The sequence below is a fragment of the Miscanthus floridulus genome, chromosome 4 (assembly GCF_019320115.1).
Source record: "Miscanthus floridulus cultivar M001 chromosome 4, ASM1932011v1, whole genome shotgun sequence".
NCBI lineage: Eukaryota > Viridiplantae > Streptophyta > Magnoliopsida > Poales > Poaceae > Miscanthus > Miscanthus floridulus.
Genome location: NC_089583.1, coordinates 15,039,395 through 15,055,223, shown reverse-complemented (window position 1 = coordinate 15,055,223; position 15,829 = coordinate 15,039,395). Strand labels below are relative to the sequence as shown.

The window sequence follows — 15,829 nt, the reverse complement described above, 5'->3', positions numbered from 1 at the left end:
GCCATTTACATTTGTAATTGGGGGCTCCTCTATTTCGTGTAGCATCCTCGAACATGAATTCCCAACTTGTCATCTTGATAAATCTCATTAGTTCTCCGTGGTCATTAACACCAAAACCCACAATTAGGGCTTGATTGCACTTTCACTAACGGCATTGAGAAAAGACTTAAATGCCCTTAGGCTAGAGAAATGAAATAAAGTTCTGTTTTCCCATGTGTCATTCCCTGGCTGAGTGTTTTGGCACCAAACTGATTGTCATTGACCATTTTTTACCGCACTAATTTGTATTTAAATTATTTGCAATATTTTTTAATTTTGAATATCACAAATTTGAAAATCTCGCACTCTTATATTAAATAACATATTCCTACAATAATATTTTCGATCTAGCGGGTATGACTAAAATCAAAATAAAAATAATATTAAGGTGCATGGCGCCAACTTCCTCGTGTCGCGGCACCCTGCACGCGCCTCCTCCTCGCGTCCATTGGAGCGCCAACGCCAGCGCCAGACGATGACGAGTACGGGTCCGCGGCGAGCTCCTACGTTTCCACGGCCGAGTCGGCGGCGTCCACGGCACTTAAGTCACAACCGTTCAGGTTTAGCTTCTTGTAAATTGTAACGAACGACCGGGATTGCATTTCATTGTACATATACGGGAAGGGAAAAAGGTGGCTTGCTGCTGCTTGTATGGAACGGCGATATATCCTGATAGGACCAGACTTCATGTCCTCCCACAGCAGATCAGACAGCGCCTGCATCAGCTACCCAATCTTCCCTGCACCACCACGCATCATTATTGAAAGCATCTAGGCCCCTAGTTGGATTTCGGTGATTAATGTCAATACAAGATTACTATGACTAACGTGTGTTTTGTAGAGGCAATTAAGTTAGGTCATGGTAATGGAGATCGATTGGGCAATCGAGGTGGTCATGCCCCTACGATGGAAATCGTTTCGGTTTTCAAAGGATGGACGACAAGGTTAAGGATGACTAGTTCTAAGTGTCGATTGGAGTTGGAGAGACACTTAGAGTAGTTTAGGACTTTGTTTTTCCTTTGGTGGTACTATTAAGGGGGGTATGGACGGGTAGCTTGACCTAGATGATTCTAGTGAGTTAGGTGTGGTGTACACTTGTTAAAACTAACACTAGGTAGCTCCTACGAATGCCTAAGATCCTTTGGAGCAAACTTCATTCACATATGATCGAGAGTTGGAAGTGAATGGAGGGTCAAATGCTGACCGGATGCTGGCTCCGGTGCGACCGGACGCTGGCCGCTAGGGTCCGGTCAGTACATTTGATCAAGGTGATTGTGTTCGGTGAGACCGGACGCTGGAGTGGTCAAGTGACCGAACACTGAGAGGCAGCGTCCGGTCGACTCCAGCAAGGTTCCAGAGAAGGGAATCTGTGACTGGATGCGTCCGGTCAGTACTGACCAGACCCTGGGGGTTCAGCGTCCGGTCGAGTACAGTAAGGTTACAGTGAGGGTTTAATGTGACCGGATACGTCCGGTCAGTGGTGATCGGACCCTGACTGCGTCCGGTCAACACTTTATCACTAGTGTGTGGGTTGAACTGACCGGAGCGTCCGGTCAACATGACCGGAGCGTCCGGTCACCCCGCAGAAGCTCATAACGGTTCGTTTGTCAGGCTGCCTTATAAATAGAAGCTCCACTCGTGTGTGGAGTCACTTTTGCTCATTCCAACAGCTGAAAAACACGTTTGTGAGTGCCAAGAAGAGCAAGGTCCTAGTGAGGTGATTGAGATTTGAGAATCCAAGAGAGTAGCCTCATTAGTGAATCAAGACTAGCAAAGTGTGCATCCATCTTCTCATTAGGCTTCGCGTGGTCAAGTGAGAGTTCGTGCTTGTTACTCTTGGTGATCGCCATCACCTAGACGGCTTGGTGGTGATTAGGAGCTTGGTGATCACCCGGCGGAGCTTGTGGGTGACCCAACTCAAGTTGTGAGCGGCTTTGGGTGATTCGCCGCGATGGAGTGTCGAAGAATCAACCCGTAGAGAGCACTTGATCCTTGCGCGGATCAAGGGGGAGCTACACCCTTGCACGGGTGCTCCAACGAGGACTAGTGGAGAGTGGCGACTCTCCGATACCTCGGCAAAACATCGCCGTGTTCCTCTCTCTCTATTTACTTTGAGCATTTACTTTGAGCAATTCAATACTTGTTCTTACATTCATAGAATTGCCATGCTAGAGTAAGTTTGGAACATAGGTTGCAAGTCCTTTGTGCGTTAGATAAATAGAAACACTTTTCTAGACACAAGGGGTTAATTGGGCTAACCGTCGGATTTGATTATTGCAAGAAAATTTAGAATTAGCCCAATTCACCCCCCCCTCTTGGGCATCTTGATCCTTTCAATTGGTATCAGAGCCTCATGCTCACGTTTTTAAGCTTAATCGCTTAGAGCAAGATGTCTCACAGGGATGGACCTCCTCCTATCTTTGAGGGAGATGACTTTCCATATAGAAAAATCCGCATGGAGGCGTACTTGGAAGCTCTAGACGTTGATATTCTTAGAGCCGCCTCACAAGGCTTCCCAAAACCTTGGGATGCTACTAACTTACAAGGCGATGAGGTTAATTATGAAAAATGGAATGCAAAGGCTCGAAACACCATCTTTAGAGGCCTTTGCAAAGATGTGTTCAACCACGTAAGGAACCACAAAGACGCCCATGCACTATGGTCGGACATTTGTGCGCTCCATGAGGGAACCAAGAGTGAGCATGAGGAACGCTATCATCTTGTAATCAAAAAGTTAAATTTATTTGAGATGTTTCCCAAAGAATGTGCTAATGAGATGTATTCATGTTTAAATGTTCTTGTAGAGGAAGTCAATGGGCTTGGACTTACTCAAATATCACCATCCGACGTTGTGAGAAAGATCTTGAGTGTCCTCCCCATTGACAAATATGGGCATATTGTGACCGTGCTACATCAAGGTGATCTTTCCGCCACTACACCGACACAAATCTTAGGAAAGATCAATGCTCATGAGATGTACATGCACATCACGCCATAAGATGGCTCATCCTCTAACAAGAAGAAAGACAAAGACTTAGCATTCAAAGCTAGCCAAGAGAAGGGCAAGGCAAGACTTAAGTATGAAAGCTCAAGTGAAGATGAAGTTGATGATGAAAGCCTTGCTCTCATGGTGAAGAAGACCACCAAGATGCTAAAGAAGCTCAACAAGAGTGGCATCAAGTTCGATGGCAAGAAGAAGAAGAAGTTCTTCACAAGCTCAAGAAGAAAGCCAATCTCTGAGATGGATTGCTACAATTGTGGCAAACTTAGCCATCTCGCTCATCAATGCACAAAGCCCAAGAAAGACAAGTTCAAGAACAAGAACAAGGGCAAGAAAGATGACTCAAGCAATGAAGATGAAGATGAGAAGAAGAAGAACAAGCCATACAAGAAGAGAGATGGCAAAAAGAGAGACTTCCACAAGAAGGAGAAGAGTGGAAAGGCCTACATCGTCGGTGATTGGCTCACAGACATTGATTCATCAAGTGGATCATCCGATGATGATAGTGACAATGAGAAGGTGGCCGCCATTGCTATTGATCCTTCATCTTCACCGCCACCATCGCTATCATCCTCTACACACCTATGCCTTATGGCCAAGGGTGAACGCAAGGTATCAAATGATGGTGATAGTAGTGATGATGAACATGCTAGTGATGATGATAGTGATAGCGATAGCGATGATGATGATTCACCTGCATATGATGATCTTGTCAAAATACTAAGAAAATACACTAAGATCATTAGAAAGAGTAGAGCTAAAAATGAAAAGCTTGATGCTAAAAATGATTCACTTTTAGCAAAATGTGATACATTGGAAAAGGCTAATGTTGAGCTCAAAGAAACAAATGATTCTATATCATCCAAACTCAAGGAGCTCAAATCTTCTAAGAAAGAGCTTAAAGATAAACATGATAAACTTAAGTGGGTGCACAATGAGCTCATCACTAGCCACAACAAGCTAAAAGATGAATACACTACTCTTAAGATCAATCATGATACTCTTGTTATTGCTCAAGAATTTTTACCAAATGAGCCACATGATGCTACTAACCATGTTGTTAAGATTGATATAGCTACATCATGTGATGATTTAATTGATGAGAGCATTGAGCAAGGATCTAGTGGCAAAGGCAAGCAAGTGGTTGAGTGCAATGACTATGATGAATATGTCAAGCTCAAGAGTGATAATGAGAAGCTCAAGAAAGATCTTGAAGAGATCAAAAGCCACAATGCCATTATGCTAGAAACTCATGATCATGATGAAGAGTTGATCCTTGAGAATGAGAAGCTCAAAGAAGAAAACAAGAAGCTCAAGGAAGAGAAGAACAATGATGTTCTCAAGGAATAGAACAAGAAGCTCAAGATGGAGAAAGAGCATCTCAAGGTGGGATTGAGCAAGTTTGCAAGAGGCAAGCATCTCCAAAGTGAGCTACTCATGAACACCGTCATGAAGATGGATAGAAGTGGCATTGGATATGTGGCAAGTGTAGAGAAGAAGAAGGCTCAAGTTCAACAACAACAATCAAAGCCGAAGCCAAAGCCAAAGAGATGTTTTGAGTGTGGACAAGTAGGCCACTTTGCTCATGAGTGCCAAACTCTACCGCCACAACCCTTGCCCAAGCATGCTAGACCCTTTGCTTTCAATGCTCACTACATGCTTAGAAAGGATTCTAGTGGAAAGATGAAAGTCATGTTCTTAGGACCCCCTAACAAGAATAGGCCTAAGAAGATTTGGGTGGCTAAGTCACTTGTTAAGAAGGTGAAGGGCCCTCAACAAGTTTGGGTTCCTAAAGCTTGAATCTCTTATGTGTAGGTGAACTACAAGACCGGTGGAAGTCATTGGGTTATTGATAGTGGTTGCACTCAACATATGACCGGTGATCCTCGTATGTTCACCTCACTAGATAAAGAGGTAGATGGACAAGAGAAAATAACATTTGGAGATAATTCAAAGGGCAAGGTTAAAGGATTGGGTAAAGTGGCAATATCAAATGATCATTCCATCTCCAATGTACTATATGTTGCTTCATTGAGCTTCAACTTGCTGTCTGTTGGACAATTATGTGATCTTGGCTTCCAATGCTTGTTCACCGAGAAGGAGGTTGTTGTATCCAAGGTAGATGACAATCAAGTGATATTCAATGGATTTAGATACAACTTATATCTAGTGGACTTCACCTTCGAAGATGCAAATTTGAAGACTTGCCTATTCACCAAAACAACACTTGGGTGGCTATGGCATAGAAGACTTGCTCATGTTGGGATGAGCTCACTCAAGAAGCTTATGAAGAATGATTTGGTGAGAGGGTTGAAGGATGTGAAGTTTGAAAAGGACAAGCTTTGTAGTGCATGTCAAGCCGGCAAGCAAGTTACAAATACTCATCCAACCAAAGCTTTCATGTCAACCACAAGAGTGCTAGAACTCCTACACATGGATTTATTTGGACCAACAACATACAAGAGTTTGGGAGGGAATCTCTATTGTCTTGTGATTGTTGATGACTATTCAAGGTATACATGGGTATTCTTCCTTCATGACAAATCCAAAGTTGCATCTTGTTTCAAGAAGTTTGCCAAGAGAGCTCAAAATGAATTTGAAGTGAAGCTCAAGAAGATAAGAAGTGACAATGGCAAAGAATTTGACAACACAAACATTGAAGCCTATTCTAATGAAGTTGGAATCAAACATGAAGTCTCTACAACTTATACTCCTCAACAAAATGGTGTAGTAGAGAGGAAGAACCAGACATTGATCACTCTTGCAAGAACTATGCTTGATGAGTACAACACCCCTGAAGCTCTATGGGCGGAAGCAATCAACACCGCATGTTATGCATCCAACCGCCTATTCCTTCAAAAGTTCCTTGGCAAGACACCTTATGAGTTGCTCAATGGGAAGAAGCCAGACGTCTCCTTCTTTAGGGTGTTTGGTTACAAATGCTACATCTACAAGAAGCGGCAACACCTAGGGAAGTTCCAAAGACGTTGTGATATTGGTTTTCTTGTTGGTTATGCATCGAAGTCCAAAGCATATAGAGTATTTAATCATGCCACCGGCTTGGTTGAAGAAACATATGATGTGGAATTTGATGAATCTAACGGCTCCCAAGGAGCACATGAGAATCTTGATGATGTAGGTGATGAACCATTGAGGGAGGCTATGAAGAATATTCCGATGGGAGACATCAAGCCAAAAGATGATGTACAAGTCATTGATCAACCTTCTTCATCAAGTGTGCCACAAGATGGTGAAAAAGATGGGAGAGTAGAAAATGAAGATACTCATATCTCCCATGAGCAAATGGTGGTACAAGCACAAGATGTTGATGCTCCACAACCTCCTCCTCAAGTGGTCAATAGAAGAAATAGACCTCTTCTACAAGATCATCCACAAGATCTCATCATAGGGAGTCCATCAAAGGGTGTAATGACCCGATCTCAAAAACTTACTTCATTTATTGCTCATCACTCTTTTGTCTCTTGCTATGAGCCTACCAAGGTAGAAGAAGCTCTTAAAGATCTGGATTGGATCAATGCCATGCATGAAGAGTTGAACAACTTCACTCGCAATGAAGTTTGGACTCTTGAAGAGTGACCAAAAGGTGCAAGAGTCATTGGAACAAAGTGGGTGTTCCGCAACAAGCAAGATGATCAAGGCATTGTTGTGAGGAACAAGGCAAGACTAGTTGCAAAGGGGTTCTCCCAAGTTGAAGGTTTGGATTTTGGAGAGACCCTTGCACTGGTTGCAAGATTAGAAGCCATCCGTATCCTACTTGCATATGCATCACATCATGAAATGAAACTATATCAAATGGATGTGAAAAGTGCATTTTAAATGGCTTTATTAATGAACTAGTCTATATTGATCAACCTCCCGAGTTTGAAGACCCTAGATATCCTAATCATGTTTATAGGTTGTCCAAGGCACTATATGGGCTTAAGCAAGCCCCAAGAGCTTGGTATGAGCGCCTTCGGGACTTCCTCATTGAGAAGGGCTTCACCATTGGGAAGGTCGACACCACACTATTCACCAAGAAGCTTGATGGGCATATCTTCATTTGTCAAGTATATGTTGATGATATCATCTTTGGATCATCAAATGAAGACTCATGCAAAGAATTTGGTGAATTGATATCGAAGGAGTTCGAGATGTCAATGATTGGTGAGCTTACATTCTTTCTTGGTTTTCAAGTCAAGCAAATGAAAGAAGGCATCTTCATCTCTCAAGAGAAATACACAAAAGATCTTCTCAAGAGATTCAAGATGGATGAATGTAAGCCAATCAAGACACCAATGCCTACCAATGGACATCTCGACCTAGATGAGGGAGGTAACCCGGTTGATCAAACTCTCTACCATTCCATGATTGGTAGCTTGTTATATTTAACCGCATCTAGGCCCGACATCATATTTAGTGTGTGTATGTGTGCTAGATTTCAAGCTAATCCTAAGGAAACACATTTAATTGCCGTAAAAAGAATCCTTAGATATCTTAAGCACACACCAAGCATTGGCCTTTGGTATCCCAAAGGAGCTATATTTGAATTAATTGGCTATTCTGATTCGGATTACGCCGGATGCAAAGTTGATAGAAAAAGCACATCCGGAGGGTGTCATTTGCTTGGTAGATCACTTGTGTCTTGGTCCTCCAAGAAACAAAATAGTGTGGCTTTGTCCACCGCCAAAGCGGAATACATTGCCGTGGGTGCTTGTTGTGCACAAATATTATACATGAAACAAACTTTGCTAGACTATGGTGTAGTTCTAGAAAAGGTACCTCTTTTGTGTGACAATGAAAGTGTGGTAAAACTTGCAAATAATCCGGTTCAACACTCTCGCACCAAGCACATAGATATCCGCCATCACTTTCTAAGAGATCATGTTGCTAAAAATGATATATCACTAGAAGGTGTAAGAACCGAAGATCAATTAGCGGATATCTTCACTAAACCGCTAGATGAGGCTACATTTTGTAGATTGTGGAATGAGCTCAATGTACTTGATTTTAGTAACTTCACTAAAAATTGAGCTTGTGTTGTCCCTTGCATTCATTGTAATATACAACATGTTTAAATTTTGGTAATGCATATAGGGCTTGTCTAACATGGTTAAGATAACCGCCGAAAAGCGTGTGAAGAAGCTTAACCTTGGATCAAACTTGACAAGCAACTAGATTTACTTACAAGTATAGCATATCCATGGATGTTGTTTTGTCGTTTTGTTCTATTTGCACTCTTATTGCCTATTTTCTTAAAATGAATTATAGCCTAAGGCAAAATATTTTGAAAAACTTGAGGGTTTGAGAGAGGTCACTCACATCAGTCTCAATTAGTGTTTATTTGGATCTTATTCATGTTGGGACTTGATTGGGAACAGGCAGCATAGAGGAACATTGAAGATTTGCTAGAAAAGAGTGACCGGACGCTGCACCGGACTCTGCTGTCCAGCGTCCGGTCAGTTCACAGGAGGTGAACAGAAGCTGAAGGAGTGACCGGACTCTACGTTTGAGCGTCTGGTCAAGAAGGGTTCTAGTGTCCGGTCGATCTACATGGCGTTCAAGGCAGCTGACCGGACCCTGCCTATGTCCGGTCATGGACCACCGGACATGTCCGGTCGTGATTCCAAAGGAATTGGACCTCTCTGGAATCGACCGGATGCTGGGTGGTAGCGTCCGGTCGCTACCACCGGAGCGTCCGGTCAGTAGATCTCGTGTGGCTTTAGGACTCTTTATCCGTTTCCTTTCTTGTCGCGTCGGGGGACCTATTTAATTGCACGAGTCATTCTTGCTGATCTATTGCGCCACCCGAGCCACCGCCAGCCCCAATCACCGACAAGCTGCACCGTCCGCTGCATCTGCAAGCCTCCCGCGCGCATCCCGTGCCCTTGTCGCCGTTCAACTCCACGCGCTGCCCACACACCGCCGTGCCCGTGCGTCCTCACCATCTCTAGCAACCCGCGTGCACCGCCGTCTGCTCCCGAGCACCAAGCGCCACCGAGCCACAGCGCAGAGCTCCACCGCCATCCACTTCTCACGCGCCCATCCACTTCTCGCGCGCCTACCATGCTCCCTTGCCACTGCAAAGCTCTCACAGCGTCGGTAAGGACATGCCCTAGCATCCTCTTCATTTGATCTAGATCGTTTTCAATTATTTGACCTAAATTGCAACCAGGGCCATCAATTCACCGCTCCACCCTAACCCTAGCCGCTTCCGAAGGTTCCCCATGTGACGTCTCTTCTCTTCTCGGATCATCGGTTCGTCAGGTAGCAAGCCAGTCGTTTCTATTTCGTACCTACATTGCTTGCTCTCATAGGGTTTCGCACCTTTTAGATATATCGTATTTACTTGTATATCCATCTATTCCATCGTGCAACGAGTCGGTGCCATTGAGGTGACAAGTGCAGTTGTCAGTTAACTCGGAGCTAAGCTCGCGAGTACGGATTGAGGCCAAGCCTCGAAAGTGTCAGTGGATAGTTGATCTTGTCAGCGGCAGTTTTTTCTCTTGTCAGATCAGATGGCTCACACCAAGAATGTTGGTGGTGGTCCAGGAGATGATGATCGAAGGCCCCCGCCTCGCTTGCCCACAGGAACCAAAGGCAAGGCGATGAAGCAGGTTACTTCTAAGAAGAGCAAGTACCCCAACACAGAGACAACGAGAGCAGCAGCAGTCGCTGAGGCTGCAGAGCGTGCCAAGAGAGGCGGTGCTCGCAGTGGTGTTGTCATTGTAGATCACCAGCTTACACCAGCACAGAGGGCAGCAGTTGAGGAGGCTGAGCGTCGTCATGGTGGTCCACCTGGGACTGTCATGATGGCAGGACGTTGTCTGGCTATTGAGGAGCCTCGGCCTCAGGGGGAGTCCCAGTAGGAGCCACAGCAGCAGCCCCCACCAGCAGAGACTCAGCCAGCTCAGGAGACTCAGGAGGGCTAGTAGGCCGAGGAGGCCGAGGAGACTGAGCAGGCACCCCAGCTACACCGCTCTGGTCGTACCCATGTTCCTATCTCACCGAGGCCACCGACATAGAGGAGGGGATCGCGTCCACTGCCTAGACCACAGGGTCTACCTCCAGTGGTACATCTTGACTTGAGGGCCACCATGGCCAAGCAGGTTCGGCAGCTGAGGTTTGTAGAGTTTGAGGTGTGGTTTCCTCTGAGGAGGGATGAGAGAGCAGTAGAGGGTTTCTACATGCCACTGCAGGAGGATTTCTACAATGCTTATCTCAACAGTGGGGCAGTGTTCAAATCTTAGAGAGTCTACAGTATTAAGGCTATTGTGGCAGCAGCTGGAGAGCATATCCGCCCCTACTTATCATATTTGCCAGGGCTGATAGATCTGATTGGCTGGATAGGATTATATGTACCATCTTGGGTTCGGTAGTTCTATGCTTCGCTCTACGTTGACCCGCATCATAACTTCATACACTTTGCATTCAGAGGCAGAGACTACAGGGTGATGAGTTTCAGGGCCAGGGAGATACTGAGGCTATAGGAGCAGCCTATCAGGTTACATGAGGTATGTTATGGATAGCAGGAGCCTCCCAGGCATCCTCATGGAGGGTTGGTGCCCCCTACTTATCTTGTGCGACATTGCTTCAAGGATCCCTTTGGTGAGGGGTCGAGGAGGAACCCCAGTGACCTTACTCCTACAGCTCGTGTGCTAGAGGCTATCATCAGGAGGACACTACTTCCCAGGTTGGGATATAGAGAGGGTCTGACTCGCCTACAGCTTTGGCTCCTCAACGCCCTGATGCAGTAGACCATGTTCGACATTTGGGACCTCCTTCTATCAGAGATGGAGGATACTATAGCTGAGGGCTTCAAGGGTCGTAGACAGCTTCCATATGCACATTGGATCACATTCTTAATTCTCAAGTCTATGCAGGTTAGGACCCCAGAGATGGTTGCCGAGTACAGAGGTGCCACCATAGAGTTTCTAGCTTATAACATGGCACAGAGGATCAGGCACATCACACCATAGGCACCCACTCAGCCTAGCCATCGTCTAGATGTTCCAGAGTTAGTAGCTCAGCAGGACGAGATTATCAGAGGCATAGCCACTACTGAGGAGGAGCAGCTTGAGGCACAGCAGGAGGTGACAGAGTCTAGTGATAGTTCGGATGACGACTATCTGTCGATTCCTCATATGCCTCCACGCAGACATGATGCAGAGGCCGACAGTTCTAGCTTAGCTCCACCTGCACCGTAGGCGGACCCTGCCTTGATTGCTATTCTTGAGCGGATGCAGCAGGATCAGGCATGACAGGCTCAGGAGACCGCTGCCAACTTTGCACAATTTTAGGCTCATTAGGATGAGTTCTAGTGGCAGCAGCAGCTCCTTCAGCAGCAGCAGATGCATCAGTAGCAGTTACTCATGCAGCAGCAGCTTATGGGATTTATGTAGCATGTAGTAACAGCACTTGGGGCCTCACAGCCACAGCTTTCGCCCCAGCTTGCTTAGCCTGCCACCACTACGATGACTCTAGTAGTACAACCCAGTGGGCTTTAGATTCAGGGATAGCCTCTAGCTTCATTTGTTTCACCCACAGTTCAGGTGTCCCAGTGGTTGTCCTCACTAGTGGTAGCCCCACAGTTCACACCATATCATACGGGCTTCTCACCGGATCAGTCTTCCTCGCTATTTGTGCCTGACACGTCAGTCTCTAGGAGTCTTGGAGCATCCTTCAGCGAGTTGATAGGCATGCCTACACCGCCTCATATGCATACCGCTGGTCCTTCTATAGCAGCCCCTGTCGCCATGACTACTCAGAGGCTCCCTTCGTCTATCGCCTCTTCATATCCTACAACAGACGTACCAGCAGCATCATAGGCAGCACCTACCCCAGCTTAGACCTAGACCGCTTTAGAGATGCTTCTAGCTATAGAGGGTCAGTCAGTACAGAGCTCAGGGTCAGATGATGATGGTGCCCAGTTTCATCTTGCTCCACGTACTTCAGCGCCCGGCTCGTCCGCTGCAGCCCCGCCTACCGACCCTTAGGTTTTGGTGTTTGACGCCAAAGGGGGAGAGGGTTCGAGTATGTTGACTCAGGGGGAGCAACGTTTAGGGGGAGTCTTAGTTAGTTATTAGTCTATTATATACATTTGGAGTCTTATTTGTGTGATACACTATTACTTATGCATTTGTGTGTTTACTTTGCTGCATACTACTATATCTATGTGATAGTGATATCTACGTGATTGTGATATATGACATGTGTGCTCTCTACTTTGCATTATTTATATGTCATATCACTTGTGTTATGCTCATTTGCCTTTGCTTCCGCGTTTATACTCCGATGCAAATGAGCTTTGTTACTTGTACTCATGCTTAATTCATATCCTTTGAGTACATCGTGTTGGCTTGGGTCATATAAGCTTGCCTAACTCTTTTGTTCTTATCGACAAAAGCTTATATGAACCAAGCCCGTCAAAAACCTCACTCTTTCACATACACGAGGTGGTATTGTCATCAATCACCAAAAAGGGGGAGATTGAAAGCATGTAGGCCCCTAGTTGGATTTCGGTGATTAATGTCAATACAAGATTACTATGATTAACGTGTGTTTTGCAGAGGCAATTAAGTTAGGTCATGTGGGGGTATTAACCCCTATACCCTTATGGCTAGGCTTGGGCCGGCCCGGATCAGGGGGTCCGGTCCACTGGAAGACGACGCGCGGCCTGGCCAACCTATTCAGAGTCCCACGCAAGGAGTCAAGGTAGATTTGGAGATCAAGCAAGATCCTGGTCGGTTAGAATAGGAATCCTTATCCGGCCACCTATGGCAATTGTAACTGGCTAGGATTAGTTTCTAGATCTATAACCCTGCCCCCTGGACTATATAAGGCGGGCAGGGGACCCCTCTAAAAAACATCTCTCATTGACATACAGCAATACAATCAGACGCAGGACGTAGGTATTACGCCTTCTTGGCGGCCGAACCTGGATAAAACCTCGTGTTTGTCTTGCGTCACCGTCTTGTTTGTGGCTTCCGCATCTGTTTGCCAATAATCTACTACCTTGGGCATACCCCTAGGTAGACTGCCGACCATATTTCATCGACAGTGGCGCGCCAGGTAGGGGGTGTGCGTACTGCTCTCCAAGCAAACAAGATGGTCATCATCTTTGGCTCCGTGGCTACGCCGAACAGCCTCATGTTCACCGTCGACTAGATCACCTAGACCACCAGCTCCGACGACTTCATCGCCATGACCACAGAGAAGGCGCGGATTCAATCTGCGTCGACCGCTGCTTCACCTGCATCGGCTACGGCTCCGACCACGGTGGATACGGCTCCGACCACGGTGGATACGACTCCGACCACAATGGATCTGGCTCCAACCATGGTACATCTGGCTCCGACCACGCCTGCATCATCTTCAGCCATGCCGACAACCCATCGTCTGCTTCCCCGCTACAAAGGGAAGCAGATCGACAACACCGACCTGCTCGACTCCATCGATCGGGTCGGCACCAAACTCGCTGAAACCCTAGCTCTGGTAAGTTCAATTCAAAGTCAACCTAATGAGCAGGTAACCTCTCCCCACAATAGATCTACCCAACTAGCTCGGGCCAGTCATCCTACCCGACTCAGTACAGATCTCGTGGTCATATCTACTCCCGAAGGGTGCTCCGCTCGTCACTGGCCAGCCTCCACGACGGGTCTCCGGCTCTCCGAGTACGAAGCCTCGACGAAGAACTACTAGGCCCAGCCCTACGGCCTGTGAAACACTACCTCCAACTATGCGCATAATATACAACGCCGCTCAGATCTGTGTTTTACACATCGCCCTCGGCCGATGCCGCGCAACTTCGTCAACATGATTCGGATTGAGGATTATCAAGAAGGATCCGTCCACACAGTCCAAGAGGGTGACTCCAGCTCCTAATTTGGCATCGCATCTAATGCCTCCGTCCACACTGAGCTCCAGCATCATGACGATGAAGGCGTGGAATACGATCTGGATATCCTAGACCACGGCCCGGGGTTCCCACAATTCCCGTCTTTCCCACCAAGGCGAGGGGATTTGATCAATGTTGTTAGTAATGACGAACCACCAGTAGTTGGCGAAATAGAACAAGAAAGGATTGCATGTGAAGCATGCAATATTGACCGGTTTAATCGCCGACAAATCGAAGCCAAAGCAGAAGAGGAGGCACGACGCATAAGGGTCCAACCACGCGACCTCAACAATGCCTTCGACAGGGTGGGGGACAAATAGATCTTCAGGACTCCAAGCGCCAACGTAGCCATTGCTATGGCGACAATGCAACGGCTACCCAACACCCTAGAAACCCAGGCAGTTCACGATGATATACAAGCTTATCTGACGGCTGCTATGGCCCAGACCGTAGAGATTGTAAATCAAGCCCGGGCTCCATCCGTCTCAGTCGAGTCAAGCCACAGCTGCCAGTACTCAAGTCGCTCACAGCCACCCAACCAATGTGGCTCGTGCAACAACGACCTATCAGACAACCATCAAGGCGGAAACGATGGCCATGATGGTGGTCGGGACGACAACCACCGTCGGGAGGACAACCGCCGCGACATCCGGGACGACAATCGCCGCGATAACCACGGTCGCAGGGCTAATCTAGATGGCAACCGAGATCGCCGCGATGGCAATAATGATCTCCGCCATTACCTCAGAGGACGTGATCTACGCGATCGCATCAACCAGAGAGCCAACGATCGTGCATCCCACGAAAGCTATCACTGTATGGAATATGATACTGCCCATGGCCCGCCGGGTTTGAAGCAGTTTACTCCGTACCTTTGCCAAGTCATATGGCCCAAGAACTTCAAGCTCGAAAAACTTCAGAAGTATGACAGCAAGGAGAACCCCAAATTATGGGTCATGCTCTACGAAACTGCGTGTAGATCAGCCATGGCTGATGAGCACGTCATGTCTAACTACTTCCTAGTTGCTGTTGGCCATGCAGGTCACCAATGGCTGGTCAGCTTGCCGGCGAACTACTTTGATTCTTGGCAAGAGCTCAAGCAAGCCTTCATCGACAACTTCATTTCTACTTGTGAGCAACCCGGCAACAAATATGATCTGCAGTGGATCCAAGATTGGAAGGATGAGCCACTGCGAGAGTATGTTCGGCGTTTCTCGAAGATGCGCATCAAGGTCCCATCAATCTCTAATAACGAGGCAATCGAGGCTTTCATCACTGGCCTACGCTTCCACAACGCCCTAAGGGATAAGCTCCTATGCAAGAGACCTGAATCAGTTACAGCGCTCCTGGCCACTGCTAAGAAATATGCGGACGCCGACGATGCTAAAAAGATAATTATCAAAGAAGCAGCAAGGGTTCCACGCTTCGACCACCCCCACACCGCGACGACTACCACGGTAACCGTGGTCAGAACGACAATTTTGATCGCCGCAACCAGCGCAACAACTCCCACGATCACCGCAACCAACATAATCAGCGGCGTAACCACCGTGATGATTACAGGGGCAAGCATGCTCGGGAAGACGACGGCGAGGTCTACACCATTAAAAAAGGTGGCGAATGTCGTAACTACGAAGAAGACTATGCCAAAGCATTGAAAGGGCCCTGCCAGCTCCATCCCAAGTCAAACCACACCATGGAGAATTGCTGCGTTCTTAAGTCTATCTACACGCATCAACAAGCTCCGGATACGTCCGACAAGCCTAACAACGCAGGGGAACAACGCAACGAGGACAACGACGATGAAGACATAGATCCTCGTCACATCTACATTAAGCCAACCGATCGCGTGCACACCATCATTGGAGGCAAAGTGTCCATCGGGACTAAACAAGA

General features: G+C 46.9%; 1 pseudogene; it reads right to left on the bottom strand.

Moving 5' to 3' along the window:
* Positions 1 to 542: 542 nt before the first annotated feature.
* Positions 543 to 15,829, bottom strand: part of LOC136548098 (D-amino-acid transaminase, chloroplastic-like) — a 39,832-nt pseudogene continuing 24,545 nt past the window's right edge.